This window comes from Podarcis liolepis (assembly GCF_965112155.1).
Source record: "Podarcis liolepis genome assembly, chromosome: Z".
Lineage (NCBI taxonomy): Eukaryota > Metazoa > Chordata > Lepidosauria > Squamata > Lacertidae > Podarcis > Podarcis liolepis.
Window position 1 is genome coordinate 15,517,465 of NC_139570.1, and position 20,187 is coordinate 15,537,651.

At 41.5% G+C, this 20,187-nt stretch overlaps 1 long non-coding RNA gene across 3 annotated transcripts in view; it reads right to left on the reverse strand.

Moving 5' to 3' along the window:
* The window catches only part of LOC310698110, an 81,038-nt gene that overhangs the window by 16,711 nt on the left and 44,140 nt on the right, over window positions 1–20,187 (reverse strand). For 2 of the 3 annotated variants that reach the window (XR_014521320.1, XR_014521322.1), the window contains 3 exons: window positions 14,680–14,796; window positions 12,569–12,709; window positions 4,374–4,534 (listed from right to left, as the gene is read on the reverse strand). This is a non-coding gene — a long non-coding RNA (uncharacterized lncRNA). The remainder of the gene's footprint in view (window positions 1–4,373; window positions 4,535–12,568; window positions 12,710–14,679; window positions 14,797–20,187) is intronic. The other variant, XR_014521321.1, reaches the window with a different exon arrangement.

The window sequence follows — 20,187 nt, forward strand, 5'->3', positions numbered from 1 at the left end:
TTCTCAGAAATGGAGACCTACCTTAACCATAAAAGCTTTTTAAAAAATATAGTAACTTCAAAATTTTTTTTTCCTTAAAAGAATCAAAGGTTAGGAATAGGTCACCCCCTGCTTTGAGATACAACCCACCGTTCAGTCTGTGGGCATGACTCTCAATGAGTGAGGCAGGCAAATATGTAAGGAACAAGCTAACTTCCCTTCTTGATCATTTAGGACAGAGGATACACCTTGTCAAGAAGCTTTTAAAGGTGGGTGGGCTGTAGTTCAGCAGCTGAGTATGTACTTTGACTATATAGGAAGCCAGATTCACTAGCCAGTACATATAGTTTAAAAGATCTCTGGTAGAGGAGCTAGAAAATTCCCCTGGATTGTTGCTGCAAGCTAGAACAGACCATAGATGGACCAATGGCTTGTATATATGCCTGTGCCTTGTCACATAATCTGCTCTGGCCAATTGATTCTCAAGAGATTTTTTGTGGAGAGGCCAAGCTTGATATCTTGTAGCTCCCATTTTTGGCCAGAGCTTGGCAAGAATTCTGGATCCCTGCCCGACATCCTCCCAAGGTCATGACCTGTAGTAAGCTTGACCATTTGTCCTACAAGAATAATGCTTATGCCTAAAGCATTCCTGGTCAGGTCTGCTGAAACTCTTCTGGATCCTGCAAGTAAAGAGGCTCTTCTCTCTGGGCGTCTTGTTTTATTTTTGAATTGCTGTAAGGATTTCCCTCTACCCACCCTAACTACCTCCTTGAGGAGTTATTGCAGCTTTTAGAGGGTGATAAATTAGATACAGCCCTTTAAAGCCTACAACTGGCAGTGGAATTTTTCTTTCCTCTCCTAAAGTTGAAAATCATCTGCCTTCAGATTTCCAGTCTTTTGGCAACGGGCTGTGGTAAATTAATATGCTGAGTCAACAAGCCATCTTCCATTTCTGGTTGCTCTGCACTTGGGAAAATGCTGATGTGTGTGTGTGGTCTTGCATGCATGCATGCGCGCGCGCGCGCGCACACACACACACACACACACACACACAAACTGCTTTGTGACAGATCTGGCTGGCTTTCTCCACTAATGAAAGTCATTGTTTTGGATCCAATGGTTTAGAAATTCTTTCACCAAGGACAATCTGTCCCCATTAGATAGACATAACTTGCTTAGGCTGCCTGCCTGCCTGCCAGGCTATTACTTTTCCATTGTTATCTGACTAAAGCCATCAACTGTATAGACACTGGAGTGATAAAAATGTGTCCAGCTGACACACAAGCTGATATCCAGCTGCCTGCAAGCTCCATAAATCTCTCTCCCCCTCGTTTTTTATAAGCAAAGCTAGCACTCAGATTCCAGGGGCCTTTGGACAAGTATCCTGTTTCTGCCAACCCTGAGTGGTGTGGCTCAAGTTCCTCTTTGTTAACAAGTCAGGCTGGGGAGCTGTCTAGCACTGTAAGGGGCAGCTCCTTGGGAAGTTCTGCTGAAGGAGGAAGGGAGCTGTCCAGTCAAGAAGCCACGTTGTACCAGCTGAGCTGGGAATTCAAGCTGAGTTTCTCCACCCGATATCCAACATTTTCTCACTAGAAAACACTAGCAATTCCTATAGACTTGGGGGAGTGCACATGTCAATAAAACTTCTGCCGAGATTGCCATCAACTCCCGTATGTTGTCACAGCCATATTCTGCGAAGAGCCATAATGCTTCTACATGCAGAGTCACAGAAAGATAGGGTTGGCAAGGGTCCAGATGCCCATCTGCTTGATGCCAGTAATTCAGAGCTCCAGCATCCCACAACAGATGGCTGTCCAGCCTCTACTTGAAAACCTCTGTTGTGGGAGAGTGAACACACACAGTAACTGGTTCCATTGCTGAACTGCTTGGACAGTTCCAAGCTTAGTCAGTATCATAGATATGCTAGCTCTCTGGACTAGCTCTAGAAGGCGGGCCCCACTCAGCCATGAAGTTCACTGGATGACCTTGGGGAGGTCACCATCTCTCAGATTAACCTGCTTCATGGGGTTGCCATGAAGATGGAAGAAAATGGAAGAGGGGTATATACCTAAGGAAGGGGTAAAAAGTTAGTTTCAAAAATAGGAGGTAGATTTTTCAGGACTGTGTTTATAACTTGAATCTGTGGCAGGTAAGAAACTGCATAAAATGTGACCTTAAGCACATAATTCAGTTACCCAAGAGCACCATATTTCAGTTTGCTTTAAATGAAGTTTAAAATAAAGGCATACAAGTAGGTGGTGGGTTCAATGCTTCATCTCAGAAGCCAAAAGACTTGTTCAATATGGTATCTGGGGGTTGGGGAAGGGGCTTAGTGTTCTTAAAACAGCTTCTTTTCCCTGCCAGTGGATAACAGTAGAATACGCTATTCATTCAGATTGGCTTTGAGCACGCCACTCAGGTGTGTTTCCTTCATAAGAGAAGGAAAGCTACACTCTTCCACCTTCTACCTGGTCCCTCTCTCAGAGCAAAGCAGTTGGTTGGCTGCCTCCCTCTCTTACATTTGCACAACTAGCTGGGCAGGTGAAACAGAGATTCTGTATCCTGAAAGGAATCTAGGTCTTGTAGGAGAGCTAGCTGAATCACCATAACTGAATGAGGAAATCAGAAACTTGCATCAGAAGCTGGGAAGTGGGATGACAGTTGCATGGTCCAGAATCTAGGAGAGAACATGGGCATTTTCTCATTTCACATGGATCTGTCATGACTCCAGCAATGACTCCAGCATTGAATGCAAGGCTACAGTGTTGACAGCTAAGGAATGAGTTCCTGGGTCTCACCCTAAGGCTGCCAATCAGGGGGCCACTCAACCTGGTAGGCATGAGTCTGCTGATATCATAGTATTTCTTGTATGCTGATTGTAATAAATTGATGACGCATGTGTTAATGATATGTCATACCCCAAAGCCTATAGATATGGCATCTTGAGCATCTTCTCCTTGGCCCAATGAATCAAGCGCCTTACATGCTACCTTATCACTTCAGTTGTGCAGAGAGCACACCAGGTAAGAAGCCATGGAGCACAGGAGCGATACAATATTCAGACCAGAGAGCTGGCTCTTTAAGAGACACTAGTTCTCCCATAAGGGGGTACAGCATGCTGCTCACTAGGAGCTCTCCTTGCTTTTGTAGCACCCAACTTGCATTGCCCTAGGCTGTCCTCAGCAGGATAAGAACAGACCAGACAGCAACAGGACAAAATAGATCAAATTGCAGCTTTCAGTTTTTCGTCTCGTGATTTAGATTGGCTGGGTACAAATATTTCATGTGCTTTTCTACAGCACACTTGCCTAAAAGAACAAAGATGGATAATCTTATGCTTGATTGTCCCTAGGAATGTGATACATTCTTTGCCCCCTTTTCCCACCCTCCCTTCTATTACGGTTTCATTACATCTTCCTTCAAGTGCTGCAAGCTTCACTACATAACTGATTTATTTCTTAAAAACAAAATATAGATGATTTCTTCCCCAGCACCGCTTGGCAATATTGTTATTTTCTGTACATCTGGCTTATCATTTGCTTGGCTTGTTATCATAAACAGCTCTAATTCCCATCTAAATCTTTCTCAATCCTCAGCAGCATAATTTGCTAAATTCCACATGCAAGGAGCTTTTTAAATACTCAAGCTGCTTAGAATTCTTTATATTGTTCTTTAATCTCTTCAGCATACTTTTCACTCCTGATATCATGCTCTAAAACTCTGGCTCCGTTCTGCCATCAATACAGGGGTGGGGGACCTGTGGCCCTCCAGACATCTTTGGACTACAACTCCCATTATCTCTTGCCATTGGTTATGCTCTCTGGGGTTGATGGGAGGCGAATTCTAACAACATCTGGACAGCCACAGGTTTCGCATCCCCAAAGTAATAGGAAAGCCACTCTATCTTAGGGTGCAGCTTGATCTACATGTAACCTAATGGGGAGAAAGCCCCACAGAATATAGTGCATCTTCAAATAAGACACAGCTAATCTTCAAATAGGGATGCGGGTGGTGCTGTGGGTTAAACCACAGAGCCTAGGACTTGCCGATCAAAAGGTTGGCAGCTCAAATCCCCGCAACAGGGTGAGCTCCCATTGCTCGGTCCCTGCTCCTGCTAACCTAGCAGTTCGAAAGCACATCAAAGTGCAAGTAGATAAATAGGTACCACTCTGGCAGGAAGGTAAACAGCGTTTCCGTGCACTGCTCTGGTTTGCCAGAAGCGGCTTAGTCATGCTGGCCACATGATCTGGAAGCTATACGCCGGCTCCCTCGGCCAATAAAGTGAGATGAGTGCTGCAACCCCAGAGTCGGTCACGACTGGACCTAATGGTCAGGGGTTCCTTTACGCCTTCAAATAAGACAATGAAAAATGATTCAAAAACTGGCAAACTCACTTTATTCCAGGAGTAAGGAACCTTTGAACTGTTGCGAGAATACAACTTTCATTATCCCTGACTATTGGCCAGGCTGTGACTGATGGGAGTTCAGAGTCGAACAATATCTGAAGGGCCACAGGTTCCCCATCACGTATTTATTCCATTAAAAAACTAAAAACCTGTACAAACAAACAAAATAGATTAGCTTAGCTCTCTATTACACAGGACCTGTTAAACTCACAAAAGGGAGGTGAAAGAGTAAAGTAAAAAGCAGAACCAGAGGGTGTTAGATTATTCTAAATTAATAATAATCATGGATCCTGTGTATTTTGCTGAAAATAGGCATATAGGGTTTTTTCTTCCATGTTGGCCCTGTTTCAGAAGAAAAAAACATAATTAGGGAAGAAAAAATGGAAGGTAGACATTTTCTCTCTCTTTTAAGAAGGTGTTTGAAAAATGAAATTTTATTGCACATGAGGAGAATGAAAAATTAAGTAAGATTAAAAATGTTAAAAGAAAATGTGTTATAAGAACCAATTACATCCAATTATTTCCCACAGGTAAAAAGTGTCTGTAATCTCTTTTTAGAGGGTGGGGGTTGTAGCTTGTTTTACTCATTTAAATCCTAAAATAAACAGGTTATAGCTAATATATTTATTTATTTTACACTCCATTTTATTATTAGGAAATTTTATTTATTTATTTTTTTTTCATTTATTATGAAAACGGCTCAGCATCTCAAGTCTGGTTCATATATTATAAGCAAGGCCACACATTACACAGCAACATCATTGCCAATGTCTGAAGGAACCTGATTGTGTGGTTACAGTGTGGTTCCCAGGCCAATGTCAGTTGCCTCCAGATGCTGGTATATTTCTGTTGTGTCCCACCATCTTCCTGGTAGTACCAGTCCTGAATTAAACAAAACCTCGGAAGAAGAACTGGACTATATAGGTAGCCTTGGTACATATGGGGCACAAGGAGCATAAGTGGACACACATTACCCTCTCAAGACCACCACTTCAAGCGTTTAGCTGCTCAAGGAAGCCACGAGTTTAAAAGAAAAAAAACAGGACCCACCCAGTGCTGAAGCAGCACCTTATCTTACTGGGCTCCCTGCAAGATAGCTATCTGAGTCTGCTCTGTAAACAGTGCCGAATTTATGCATAAGCTAAACAAACTATAGCTTAGGGTTAGGGTTAGGGTTAACCCCACTCCCTTGGGGGCTCCCAAAAAATTTAAAGGGGAAAAAACTGGACGTACATTTCCAAAATATAAGATAAAAAAGTAAATAAAATAAAGGTTACATACAGCAACAGTGTTTTGTGTTGCGTAGGCTCCTATGATGTAAGTAATGGGCCTGGCCTGCTAGCCTGCTCCCTAAAGTATCACATATTTTGTTATGTGCAAATGGCTTTAGATACCTATTAGGTCCATAAATTACCATATAGCATATATTCAACACAAAAAAGCAACAATTTGTTGTTGACAAAGAACAGCTGGACATATAAAGGACCCCATTACCTTCAGTAGCTTAGGGCCTCATCAGACCTAAATCTGGTCCTGCCTGTAAACCCACAAAACAACTCCATGGACTCTCTAGAGGGGCATAATAATGAGCCATGTGGCAGGAATGGGGCAGATTCAGCACTAATACAGAGAAATGTATATAGAAACAAAGTTTCTGGCTTAAGACTGTGGGACCAGACCTGTTTTAAGAGTAACAACTTAACAGGCAGGGAAGAATTGCAAAGGAGAAGAATTACCCCTCTATTTTCCTCCCTTTAGTTCTGTCAGCAGTGGTGGCAGAGGGGGCAAATAGGTTCCGTGATTTTTGCCCCAAGAATAATCAAGTGAAAGACATTCCCACACTGAGATATGCTCTGCAATATTGATATTTCAGTGGCCTGCAAAAAAAAAAAAAAATCCATGTCAATTCGCTTGCTGTAGAAATCACCTTTCCCTCCAGTATCTCGTAGCTGCCAAAAAAATTCAAGGTGAAACTAACAAAAAACAAAAAAACACCAGCCCACAATTCCCTAGATATCTTATGTGATGTGGCAACAGCAGATGATATTATCAAATCCAGGAACAACTCAGTTAAACCCATTCTCAGCTGAAACCCCAACTTTATAGCATATAGTAATAAAATGTGTTCCTGTTACCACTGAGAATCTTTTTTATTATTATTCTTTCAAGCATTTTGAGTAAAATATGTACAATTCTGCTCTTTAGAAGGGAGATATATGTAAGTAACCAATGAGGGAGAGCACAGTGTTCTCCTTGTGCTGCTCCTCCACAAATCATTTCCCTAACTTGATAACTCTCTTGCAATCAATATTAAAGCATGCTTCCTGATTGAAGATCAAGGTTACAATTCAATCTTACATTTCCATTACACAACCAAGTTCTCTATGATTTATGAGTGGAATGGATAAACCTGATTGGAGTATATATTATTATTTTATACACTGCTGACAACAAGATATTGAAGTTTATATGGCTAATGCTGAGGACTGAATTAAATCATAATATTGTGTATAAGGCTATATTAATTCAGGTCACAGTCCTAAACATATTTACTAGGGAGTGCTGATCAGAAGGTTGGCTGTTCGAATCCCCATTAGCTCCTGTTGCTCGGTCCCTGCTCCTGCCAACCTGCCAAACGTCAAAGTGCAAGTAGATAAATAGGTACCACTCCGGCGGGAAGGTAAACAGCGTTTCCATGCGCTGCTCCGGTTCGCCAGAAGCGGCTTAGTCATGCTGGCCACATGACCTGGAAAAACTGTCTGCAGACAAACGCAGGCTCCCTCGTCCAGTAAAGCGAGATGAGCGCTGCAACCCCAGAGTCATCCGCGACTGGACTTAACGGTAAGAGGTCCCTTTACCTTGACCTTGACCTTTAAGGCCCACAGTGAGATTTACTTCTGAGTAAATGTACACAGAATTGTAGTCTTCATTCTCAGCATAGCTTTAGAGTGCTTTCTTCCCCCTTCCCCACAAAAGTTAAGTATTGTTCTCCACCACACAACTACTGGTTTTATGCAATGTGGTCTGCAAACACGTTGGCAAGATGCAGTCTGATTTCAGCACCACAGCATTCTGGATAGCTCCCTACACTCAAATCCTTAACGGAAAACATACTCTGTTATTCTTCTTGCATCTGTTTTCCTTATTTATGCTTAAAAAACAAACAACTTGCTTTTATCCTGTCTACAAGCAGGCCACACATCCTTCCTGAGTTGAGAAGGGCACAGCCTGCTTATCTTTTTCAGTCCTAGTGCTGTCTCATAGACTCTTACTGCATGTGATCTTTCTTGCTTTATTAAGAATTTCATCCTCCTAACTACTTAGACCATGGAACCATAATCTGACCCTAAGTTTATCTCTGATCTTAGTGTTGTGGTGCTTAGCACTAAGATCAAAGAGAACTGTCTCTTATTTTAGCACTGAGATTTGAGATAACAGATCTCTGCCTCCTGATGCCCTAGAATGTCAGGTGATTGACAGGTGGGCATGGTTTGCCTAAAATGGCCTCACCGGGGCCAACGATATGGCAACACTGCTTTACAGCAGCTATATGAAGATGCGTGGCTGAGGAACCCCCCTGAAAATGTACAAGCTGTGGAATAAGTCCTAGTCTTAAGAAACCACATGATATCCCTCGCCATGTTGAGGGGGTTAACTGCTATGAATCTATTTCAGTCAAAAAAAAATATCTGCATGTCAATCTGTCACTTTTCCAAATGGGGTGATCAAAGACTGGCATTTCCTTGTGAGCTTGTGATGAATCCCATTGCTAACCAAGACTATCATATGCATACCTAACAATTATCTTCAGGTGCCAACTGCCAAAAATAGTTGAAAGGAAATGGAGACAGAGAGTCAAAGTAAGTCAGCAAACAAGAAAATCTGCTACATTCAGATTTCTTCAAACAATACCAAGTCTGCTTTGTAGCCTGTGATTACAGGTAATGAGGCTATATTAGGCAGCCGTGTATGAAATTCAGTATAGAAGTAGAAGGACAGGTAATGGAAGCAGAATCATAAGGCCAGGTAACATGACTTTCCCTTTGATACTCAGAATTTTACATTATCATTCTATGTACCACCACATCAGAGAGCATTTTAATAACTAGCATTTTCTCTGATGTGGTAACTTGCCATTCTCACATGTTGTTGGCATCCATCTGTCTCAAGAGAAAATGGGAGAGTGTGCCATTGGGGCAAAGTCACACCATTGGAGAGTTGCAGAGCATGCTGTGGCTATAGAGACCAATATGGGAGAGATAGGCTTTGTTGCAGCAGAGGCAGTTAGGCATCTGGTTTTGCTGTTACAGATGCACGATGGCATTTTTTCTCTCTGTGCTCCTTCCAGAGGGCATTCCTCCTCTGGTCACAGCTGTGGATACTGATTGTCTGTCCCCAGGCACTGCAGTCATCTGCAAGGGATTCCACATGGCAGGGGTTAATGTTGACAGCCTTCACGTCACATTTGCAGAGATCTTTGTAGCGCAAACAGGCCTGGTGCCTCAAGCCAGCTCGTGGGGATCCTGCCGTCTTCCATTCTGTGTATATGACCAAGCCAGCATAGATGTTGCTGAGACAGGAGTGCAAACATGCTGAGAATGTGGGCTTGGAAGAGCACATCTTTTTTTGAAACTTTGTCCTGCCATGTGATGCCCAAAAGCCTCCTGACACAGAGCATATGTGGAAGGCATTGAGGCATCATTCCTGGTGGGTGTAAGTTGTCCACAATTCACTTCCATAAAGCAGTGTGCTCAATTTTCACCACTTGAGGAATTTGGGAGCACACAACTATAAGCTACGGGGGAAGAGGGTTGTAAACACCTTTGCTCTTGAATAAGTGCTACTAAATGCTAGATACAATTCTCCAAGTCCAAATGTTTCTAGCCAGACTCAAACTCCTCAGCAAGAATAGCACTGTGATAAGCCTTGCAGTGCTGTTGGAATTGGACTTGGATTGGCAGGTCCAGATGGAGAAGGAGGAAGAACCAGAGGGGGGCTGAACTGCAGGAACCTGAGTTGGAGAGGGGAATCTCCCCTTTCTGTCCTAACTTCAGCTGGTTTGGAAGAGGAAACAGGGATGCCGGGTCTCCCCTCCAACCCTTTTGTGGAGGAGGGAGTCAGTGGAGGCTTTGATCAGCTGATGGGAGAGGTTAAATAGGAGGTGGCCATGACCGATCAGTAGGTGCTACCTTTGCAGATAGCAGACCCACTCAACCCAACAAAGCATGCAAGCTCAGCATTCCTGCAAACTGGGAGAGTCTCATAAGTAAGCATGTCACATTTCGTTTTTTAAAGCTTGGTAGGAGGGAAAGAGAAAAATTGTTAGGATATCTTTGTTGCTTCTGTTCAGTTCTGAGCTCCCTGCCCTGCTCCTCAATTCCTGAATCGTGATTCAGCACTCTGTCTGCTGCTGAGGCTGTACCATTTGACTGAATAAAAATCTCTTATGTACAAGTTGCTCTGACTACATGTTTTGGGTAGGAGGAAAGATGAGCACAGGCTTTTTTCTAAGCCCATACTTTCTATTCCTAACTTCATTAAAATTGGAAGCATGTTCCCATAGCTTCCGGCTGTATTTATACATGTGCAAAGTAAAAATGAATAATAATAAAATGTTGATTTTTGTGGAATTTAGGCTCAGAATGGACAATGTGTTTTGAAAATGGGTTAAATCACACTAAGTCCTCCTCAGAGTAGACATGCTGGGTTGCATCCAGAGTCCACTCAGAGTCCACCCATTGAAGTTAATAGACACAACTAACTTCGGTTCATTTATATCAGTTGGTCAACTTTATGAAAAACTTAGCTGGATACAACCCATTGAATTGGATGGGCTTACATTTATGTTAATTTAATTTAAGGGAATCTATTCTGAGTATGACTAGCATTGGATATATCTCTATCTATCTATCTATCTATCTATCTATCTATCTATCATCTATCTATCTATCATCTATCTATCATCTATCTATCTATCATCTATCTATCTATCTATCATCTATCATCTCAGGCCTTTAAAAGAAAAAGCAGCCATAAACAAGGGGAAAGAAATATGAATCAGGACCATGGAGACAGAGATAGCATTCCTCCACACTGTTTCTGCCCTAAATATACACAAAATGTCATTTCAACAAATAGCACTTTCAGGAGTGAAGGTAAATGGAAACTTCGGGGGGATATTTAATTGGGAATAATTGCACAGAGGAAGGGTTTTTTTAAAAGCTACTCATACTCCATGGTTTCAATCTGGATTAGTCCTCCCCTCACCTCTCAAATGTAAAGTGCAAAAGAGACAAACACATGATAGATGTCCTGCCTATTCATAGCTGTATTCTCAAGAAAGCATGCTTAGGAAAGAGCTACAAGACTCAAAGAGGAAACAGTTCTTTTAGCTTCCTCAAGATTTTTAATACCAGGATGATTCAGGTCAAACAGGATGGCATATTAGAATATCATTGTTTAACTTTTTAAAAGCCACTCAAATCCCCATAGATAAAGAAGTAGCTCAAACACTGAGAACCGTGCAAATCTGTGTTCTGGTTGTTGTTTGTGCGCTGCCCTTGGTCCATCAAGACTCTCCCTTGCTGTATTATGACACTGATGCTTTAAGATGGCCAAAATTGATTCTGCCAGACAGCAAAAGCTAAATAAAGCTCACAATGCTATCAAATGGCTTCGTAAACTTTGAAATACAGCTATAATGTCACAAGTGACTAGTTTATACAAAGATAAAAAGAGAAAAGACAAACATGCAATGCTCTTAATCCGAGCAGAAATCAATGTATTGATTTGGGGGGGTATGATTTAAATAATATTGAAATAGTAAACAGGGCAAGGTTCCAAAGAACTATTGAATGAAGCCCTGTGGGACTTCTAGTTGCAATTCTATGCCCACTGGCCTAGGAGTAAGTTAACTGAAGTCAATAGGACTTATGTCTGAGTAGGCATGTATAGGATTGGGCTGTTAGACATGTTTTTTCATAGTTATGCTTTTTTCAAAAAAGGAAGGAAGGAAGGAAGGAAGGAAGGAAGGAAGGAAGGAAGGAAGGAAGGAAGGAAGGAAGGTATTATTTGATATGACATTCCAAATATAGAATTCAATATGCCATCAGGTTCAGCTATTCAAAGGAGAAGGGAGAATGTGGCTCCTTAAGTCAGCTAGACAACTCTTCAGCTCTCAAAATGGTTTGCAACCTAATTTATAACGTTACGTGCAACGGAATTATTCATTGTTTTGCACCATCTGTATATTCCATAAAGACTTTAAAAAACAATAATAATTCAAGATTTATCCCTGCAGAGAGTTCCTGATCGTGTTGTGTTGAAATGAAGGGAAAGGAAGCTATCTTATTATTTTCCCTCGTGGCTTTTAGGAGGATGTTGGTGCAATAGGAGGAATGCATTAAGAAAAAGGCCCAGTAATAGGTATCTCTCTCTCTCTCTCTTTCTCCTCTAAGCCTCCATAAACTAGCAAATCAAGACCGGTACATTAAATCAATTGTTAGAAATATTTGTAGAGACATCTTTCCTATCATCCCTTTGACCGCCCAGTGTTCGCTAATGTCCTCATTTAATACCACAGAAGCCCCTTTTGAGGATAGTTTTACATTTATCCAGAATACCCATTACTTTTAACAACATGCATTTCCACTGAGACCAATTCTTCCACTGCAGTTTTCACATAAGCAGTCTGGCACTGACATAGATATACACTTATTAACATATCATGCTCCATTTTGCCACAAATACTCTGTCACTCATGATAAAATGACACTACTACCAACCTACAGACACAGATATGCACACACACACACACACAGTTTTCTCCCAGAGCTTGTTTTGAAACCTAAACGCATTAAGCAGGCCTGGAAAGAGATGCTGTTTTGAAAGATGACCCATGAACTGGGATTCTGAGCATGATGTTTCTGTTACCACTAAATGGGCATTTATCAAATGTTTATTAAGATGACTGCAGAACAAGGTGGGAAATGATAAATCCCTCATGAAGAAGGATTGCGTTTTGGCTTCCTCTAACGAAGCAGCATTCATCATTCCTCTCCACTCCTGCCACCCTCCCAATTCCTGTTGAAAAGATGCTTCTGAAAGTAGTTTTCTGCTTAGTCATACTATCTATCAGAGGAGATGTAAGAAATCAATACACCTGCAGGAGAAAATGAGCTCACCATTTACATTTGTTCCCTCTCCTGCCTTTTCTCTCGGCTTCTATCCATACAGATACTGAGTACGCCTCGCAGTAATGTATCTGAAAAATCGCTGGCCATTAACGTTCATTGCTAGGTTGGGTGTTTAACCTGAACCTTCAGCTGAAAAGCAAGCAAAAGAAAAGAAGGTGAAGTTTGCTTTGATTATGAAGAGCTACAGTGGTACCTCGGGTTAAGTACTTAATTCGTTCTGGAGGTCCGTTCTCAACCTGAAACTGTTCTTAACCTGAAGCACCACTTTTGCTAATGGGGCCACCTGCTGCTGCCGCACCACCGGAGCACCATTTCTGTTCTCATCCTGAAGCAAAGTTCTTAACTTGAAGCACTATTTCTGGGTTAGCGGAGTCTGTAACCTGAAGCGTATGTATTCCAAAGGGAAGGTGTCACCATTCCTGTACCATGTGAAATGGGGTTCCTGATAAGATGGGTGGAATCTACACACATATAAAAACCGTTCTGAAAATTCTTTTTTTTAAAAGCGTTTTTAAAAATACATTGAATTTTCCATATAGGCTCACCATCTCAGTCTAGTGCCACATTGTATACTGCACCAAAAACACACTTAAAACGTTTTATTTGCAGCTGTATAGCTGTGTCCATGGTTTCTGCAGGTCACCCTCACCTGCAGAGCACAGGGATCAACTGGGTATATAAATGGTGGACTGTCTAGACATGACTGGCAGTTCAATTTTACTTCAGCCCAGTGGCGTAGCTTCATGCTCCGGCACCAGGGTGGAGAGCAGGCGGGGGCAGGGCTGGAAAGACTGCTGTCACTGCCCCCCTCCAACCCCCTGGCATCGGCTGCCTGAGAGCCAGCTCAGTTAATAGAGACTGATAAAAGTTTAGTTCATTGGGGGCAGACTTTCACCATATATTCCGAGGATATCCAATGCTTCCAGTTTTTTTGGAATGAGATATATGATATACCCCTTCTGCCAACATAGCAGTTCGAAAGCACATCAAAGTGCAAGTAGATAAATAGGTACCACTCCGACGGGAAGGTAAACGGCGTTTCCGGGTGCTGCTCTGGTTCGCCAGAAGCGACTTAGTCATGCTGGCCACATGTACACAGGCTCCCTCGGCCAATAAAGTGAGATGAGCGCCACAACCCCAGAGTCAGTCACAACTGGACCTAATGGTCAGGGGTCCCTTTACCTTTTTACTATATGATATACCCACTTTCTTTAGATCCTTTCTTTAGAATACCCACTTTCTTTAGATCCTTAACTAGTCTTATTGGTATTTTTCAAAGATATAGTCCCAAAGGTGCTCACAAATTAGTCATAAAGGTATGTTTGCAAAGAAGTATACACTAGCTTTCTGGATTATCTTCAAGGTTTTTGCGATAGATGATAAATAGATAGATGATAGATGATAGATGATAGATGATAGATGATAGATGATAGATGATAGATGATAGATAATAGATGATAGATGATAGATAGTTAGATAGATAGATAGATAGATAGATAGATAGATAGATAGATAGATAGATAGATAGATAGATGATAGATAGATATAGATAGATATAGATAGATAGATATAGATAGATATAGATAGATAGATATAGACACAGAGAGAGAGAGAGAGAGAGAGAGAGAGCAGCTTCCAAGAAGACCCAAGGATTAAGCTACTCTTATATTGAAATCCTAGCACTTTCTGGAACTCCATTTCACCCAACTTTTTTACTTTTAATTAGCCATCACTTTTTAATATCTCTAACATTTTTATGATGTGGATTTTTATGGTACAATTACATTTATTTTTATATCTATAGTTGCAGATTAAAATGTTAAGACTTTTACAAAGCACAAAACAATATTGCAGAACCAGCCTTGCTGGCAGAATACTTTGTGATTAATTCATTTGAAGGTTTTAGACAGATTAACATGATGAAGGCAAATAATTCCCCCCTTAATTTTATCCTTTTATTATAGAAATAAAAGCTGTGGTGCTTTAGGATTGCCTGAATCACCAATGCGATCCTGCAGACTTTAAAAATTGCACCACTTAGGGGGTACCTTATTTAGAAAAATACAAGGACACACATCATTTTTCAGAAATCTACTCACTGTAGTGCAGCCTCCTAAATGTCTCATTGTCAATATGCATGTCTCTTCAAACAATATTTGCCTCTGTGAGGATGCCAATTGGACAAGCCAAGGTTGATCAGGCAAAGTTGGCATCATCTGGAGAGAAGGAAGGGGAAAAGACAAATAAAATCTAGCTGAAAACAATTGAAGTTTCCAGGATGCTTTGGAAAGTAGTACAGTACATTAATCTATGAATCTCAAAAGCATCAAGGATCTTCAACCAGGCCCTCTAGGTGAAGGACTAAGGCAACTTACATCTTTCACCACCAGACATTCTCTGTCGTCCCCCCCCCCCAAAAAAGCCCACGTAACAAGATGTATATTCAAATAGCATCAAAACCAAGTAGCAAAGATGCTGTACGTACATCTGAGTGGGGGAAATTCCATAATCAAAGTGTTACTACAGAGGATGCCCTCTCTCACATCACCAATGAATGAGTTAAGAATCAGACCAGGGAATGCCTCAAGAATCAGACCTGAACAGGCTGATATAGGGAGAGACACACCTATAGGTATATGGGTCACATGTTATTTAGGGCTTTGTAAGCTAACATAGGCACACTGAATTAAGCCCAGTAGCATATAGGCAACCAATGCGATTCTCACACTATTATGGGTTATATCCCACAGTAATCCTATTGAAGCTGACGACTTGATTAATTTAGGTCCATTAATTTCAATGGGTCTATTCGGAGTAGAATACAGCTGGATACAACCCTTTGTTTTCTGCTTGAACCTAAAGAATGAACACTTTCCTGGCTCTCAATGGTGCAGTGGTAATGTTGAAGTGCAGGTGTACATCATGACAGCGCCGGAGGAAAACCCATAGCCATGCCCCACTTGACTAGGTTGAACATGACTGCAGTTCTCCAAATAGCTACATGGTCATAAACTCTGTTAAACTTGTAAGCAATGGTGAGCTTTAGCAAAATATCTTCATATAGAAAAATTGCAACCTTTCAGCTTTATGAGTGTGAAGTAGGAACCCAATCAAAGGAAAGACGTATATGGCCTCTACTTGATTCCCTCCCCCCATTCAGTGGCTTCTATGCAAATCTGTCATAAGCAAACATAAAAGCTTCATATCACTTCATTCACTTGCCAAAGCAAGTAATACCCATAAATTGCCCTGGGGCTCCTTCAGATGGCTGTTATCACTCCTGCTCTGAAAAAAATTATGAACTGCACTTCCCCACTGTTCTCCACACACACACACACACACACACACACACACCTCTGCAGACTCAAATTGGTTGAATACTGGTGACTAAAGGAGGCAACTGAAGGCAGACTAGAGCCTATTGTGATGGCAGCAGAGAGTTCTTGGGCTTGGATTCCTAGTATGAGAACTGAAATGTTACAAGCATGTCCCTATTTTAGGCTGCAATCATGATCCCACTTACCTGGGAATAAGAAGAAGAGTTTGGATTTGATATCCCACTTTATCACTACCCGAAGGAGTCTCAAAGCGGCTAACATTCTCTTTCCCCTCCTCCCCCACAACAAACACTCTGTGAGGTGAGTGGGGCTGAGAGACTTCAGAGAAGTGTGACTAGCCCAAGATCACCCAGCAGCTGCATGTGGAGGAGTGGGGAAGCGAACCCGGTTCACCAAATTACGAGTCCACCGCTCTTAACCACTACACCACACTGGCTCTCAGTAAGTAAGCGCTTTGAATTAGATGGAACTTACCTCTGAGCAGACATGGTTAGAACCACGTGCTTGGTCTCTGAAATGCCAGAGGAATATGCAGTGGACTCCTGAGTCCCTTCTACTTTTCATCTACTTTGCACAATGACAGCATTCCCTAAACAATGCATTCCACAACCTCTGTGTTTCTGAAGAGACCCAATCCCGTCAGACAAAGTTTGTATTTATTTTAATAAAATATTTACAGTGCGGCTCACGGACAGCAAACGTAGTGCCTCCCAGATGTCATTGGGCTCACACCAGTCCCAGCAGCCTGGCCAATGGTCAAGGGTAGTGGGAAGGGGCACCATTTTGCCTGCGTCTTCTAGTCAATGCCTCTTCTAGCTATTGCAATGGACACCCAAGTTCAACATGGTGAAGCAATTATAATTGGTCTGTGAATACCCATCAGGTTCAGATGAAAACACTGAAACTTTTTAATCCCAATTTGGGAATCCCAAACAGAACTACTCTCTTCTACAAGTCTGCCGCACTCCCCAATCCCCCCAAAAACTCTACCTTGAGATTAATGAAATCAGGTTCACCTCTGAAATCATTATTGGATTATATCCCCCAAAGATATCTATGTATCCAGATGACATGTTGCTTTTTTATATCAGCATCCTATATTTCTTTCCAGAACTCCTGTAAGGAAAGTAATTGATAGATTTCCTTATCAGGATTCAAAGCTAATATGCATAAATCAACACAGCTACAGTCTTTAGGAGTAAAGACAGCACTGAGGAGGCTGCCTCAAACATATGTCCCTTTGAGTTATCTTTCTTTGGATTTTGATATTTGGATTGAATATTACCCCCCAAAGCCTGTGATCTGTACAAAGCTAATTATATGCAGCTATTAAAGCAGATTGCAGGAGACACTGACAGTTGGAAAGGCCTAATGACCAGCTGGGATGGAAAATTTCTCTGTTGTCAAAGGGTAATTCTGCCAAGATTTTTGTGCTATTTTATTTGCTACTAACATGAATACTTAAGTCCCAGTAGTTGGTTGGTTTGTCTGGGTTTATTTATTTATTTAAAGTATAACAAGCAGTCATTTGGGATTGAGTGTTTGGCAGGGGGTGGGCAGGCAGAGCAATGCCATAATTCCTGCTTTAATTATGATTTGTCTGTTTTAGAACTCTTGCAGAAGTTGTGAAATTTTATTTCTCGCACCCCTCCCCTTGGCGGCCCAGGAAGCCCACATCTTTCTGAGATGTGTTGTGCCGTGTATAGCATAAAGTTCCATGAAATGAGAGCAGAGTGGGTATTTTTGACCATCAGTGGTACAGATGGAAAATGCTTCCCGTTCTTCTCCAAATGTTATCTTTCAATAAGATTTGCAATGTGTGAGACCAGTCTGACAGCCAGTCTTGAAAGTCTCTCTCTCTCTCTCTCTCTCTCTCTCTCTCTCTCTCTCTCTCTCTCTGTGTGTGTGTGTGTGTGTGTGTGTGTGTGTTTAGCCAACCAGACTTGGAGTCGAGGGTTCAAATCAGCTACTCAGCCGCAATACTCAACCACATAGTACCTCCTCAGGCATTTGGTGTCACTGGACCTCTGCTGTGGAATGTACTTCCAGCAGAGATTCAGCAGGCTTTTGATTTTCAGGAGTGTCTTGAATATCTTTTTATATGGACAGGCTTATGCAACTGTTTAATTGTATAAACTCAGCCAATCATTTCAATGATTTAGTATTGTTTCTATTGTGTCTTATATTGCATATACTACAGACGACTGCTGAGGGTCTTGGCAAACTACTTGATTTTTTTTGGCTGTGGTAGCAATTGTAATGTGCTAGGTGCTATATGATTTTTAATTGTGTTCCTTTTGCTTCTTTTATCCTTACATTGCCTTTTATTCTATTCCAATTTGCATTTCCTAGAATTTGAATTGCAATTCAATATAAGAAATAAAAGAAGCGATAAAAATGCAATTCCAATCAATATGAATATTTAACATAGACATGCTACTGGCCACCTGAACAAACCTCACAGACCACTGGTTGTCTACTCCATGCTTCTGTAAGTAGTAGAAGAAGGTGACAGTACTCCATACTGGTTGTACATTTGTGTGTGTGTGTGTGTGGTGTGTGTGTGTGTGTGTGTGTACTTAAAACTGAAAGTTCATGCAAAAAAGAATATCAAGAAATGGAATATAACAGCTTTTCAAGAAATACCTTGCTATTTTGGAAGCTGAAAACTTGGCTTTCTGCCGTTGTCCATCAAGGCATGAGTACCATCTGTCTACCTCTTCTTTTTAAAGACCTTGGCAAGTCTCACATCCAGACACTTGGTATGAGACACAAGAGAAAATATTTCAATTAAGTTTTGCCATCCAGACTGTTTAAGCCACTGATTGACAGCAGTTGAAATCCAGGCTGGCTAGCCAAAACATTTTTCTAAAAGTAACACCTATATTGTTATAACAGTTCCACCCTGGAGGAGGAAGTTATTTCCGATTGCAAACTATTCCAATACTGTTGATCATTTTACTGCAACTGTTGCTGCTAGTTGAACAAACTGGCTTCTCCTGGCTGTAAATACAGTGAGTGTGAATGTTCTCATAGTACAGTATAGGGCTTAACAAAGAGCTCCTAGGATCTTATTCATTCACCTTCAGTGTATGTGTCCCTCAGCACTGGTACTTGTTTACTTTACTCTTTGTTTTTTGTGGGTATTTTCTGCAACATGCTATTGACACAATAATGGTGCATTAGTGGTGGATTCATACTAGACCATCCAGATATCATTTCACTTTATTAACTGTTCTGTGGTGCTTTCTCAGTATTATCTCGTTATTGCCAGCTGGAGGGGCATTCTTGCACTGTAGTACAACAAAAGCAAGAGGAAGGAATAACCTGGAACATTTGTGACACAACGAGTCACATTATTTTAGCAGGAACCTATTGGGCATGCACTGATTGGAAATAAAGCATTGCTTACTCTGCAGTGATTTTTTGCAGCCACTTTCCCTTCGGGGCTCCCTATGGATCAGCTTCTCTTCTTCAAACCAATGGATCAAATGAATATATTAGCTTCTTCTAAAACTGAAAGGTTGAGGGAGAAAGGTGTGCTTTGGAGAGAGGAAAAGAATGAGTAATGATCTGGGAATCTATGTTCAGGAGTGGTTGGTGGCCACTGAGACTAGTAGGACAGAAGGCTGATAGCCCAACACGAGTTGATGCAGAGCCAATGACAGGCAGAGCCAACAGGTTTTTGTGGGAGATTACAGTCAAACATAACTATGCATGACTGCTAGTTAGTGCACGAAGGGGTTAAAGACTACAGAGTTGTATTGCTAGATAGACTCAGGTCATGCTCCTTCTCAACTGGAGAATAATTGAAACGTTTCCTCTTCATCTCTCCCTCAGCATCATGTAACAAGAATGACATGTTTAAACTTGCTCCCAAGCTTACAGCATGTTTGGAACTTTATTCTGTACTTTCTACCCAAGAGTGTCCTGCCTGTGTTTCTCCTTGCAGCTGCATGGAACAACACATGTATCAGACCTACATAGCTGTAAGTAAAGTGTTTTTAACTTACTTAGCAGTGTGTTCTGTTCCTTGCAAAAGGGCTAAATGCAGCTAAGGGGGATAAAGAGGTCTAACAACCTATATTCCTAGTGCTATACTACTGCTCAACTTTTGTGAGTTTAATACTCTGCATGCAAGGCCCATGTTTTGAATCCAGGCACACAGCCACTTCTTTTCCACAAGGGTCCACAGGGATTCAGATATTTAATTCCCCAAAGTTTTCACCCCAGCCTACTTGCTGCTACATTCTATAACCGCAACATTTA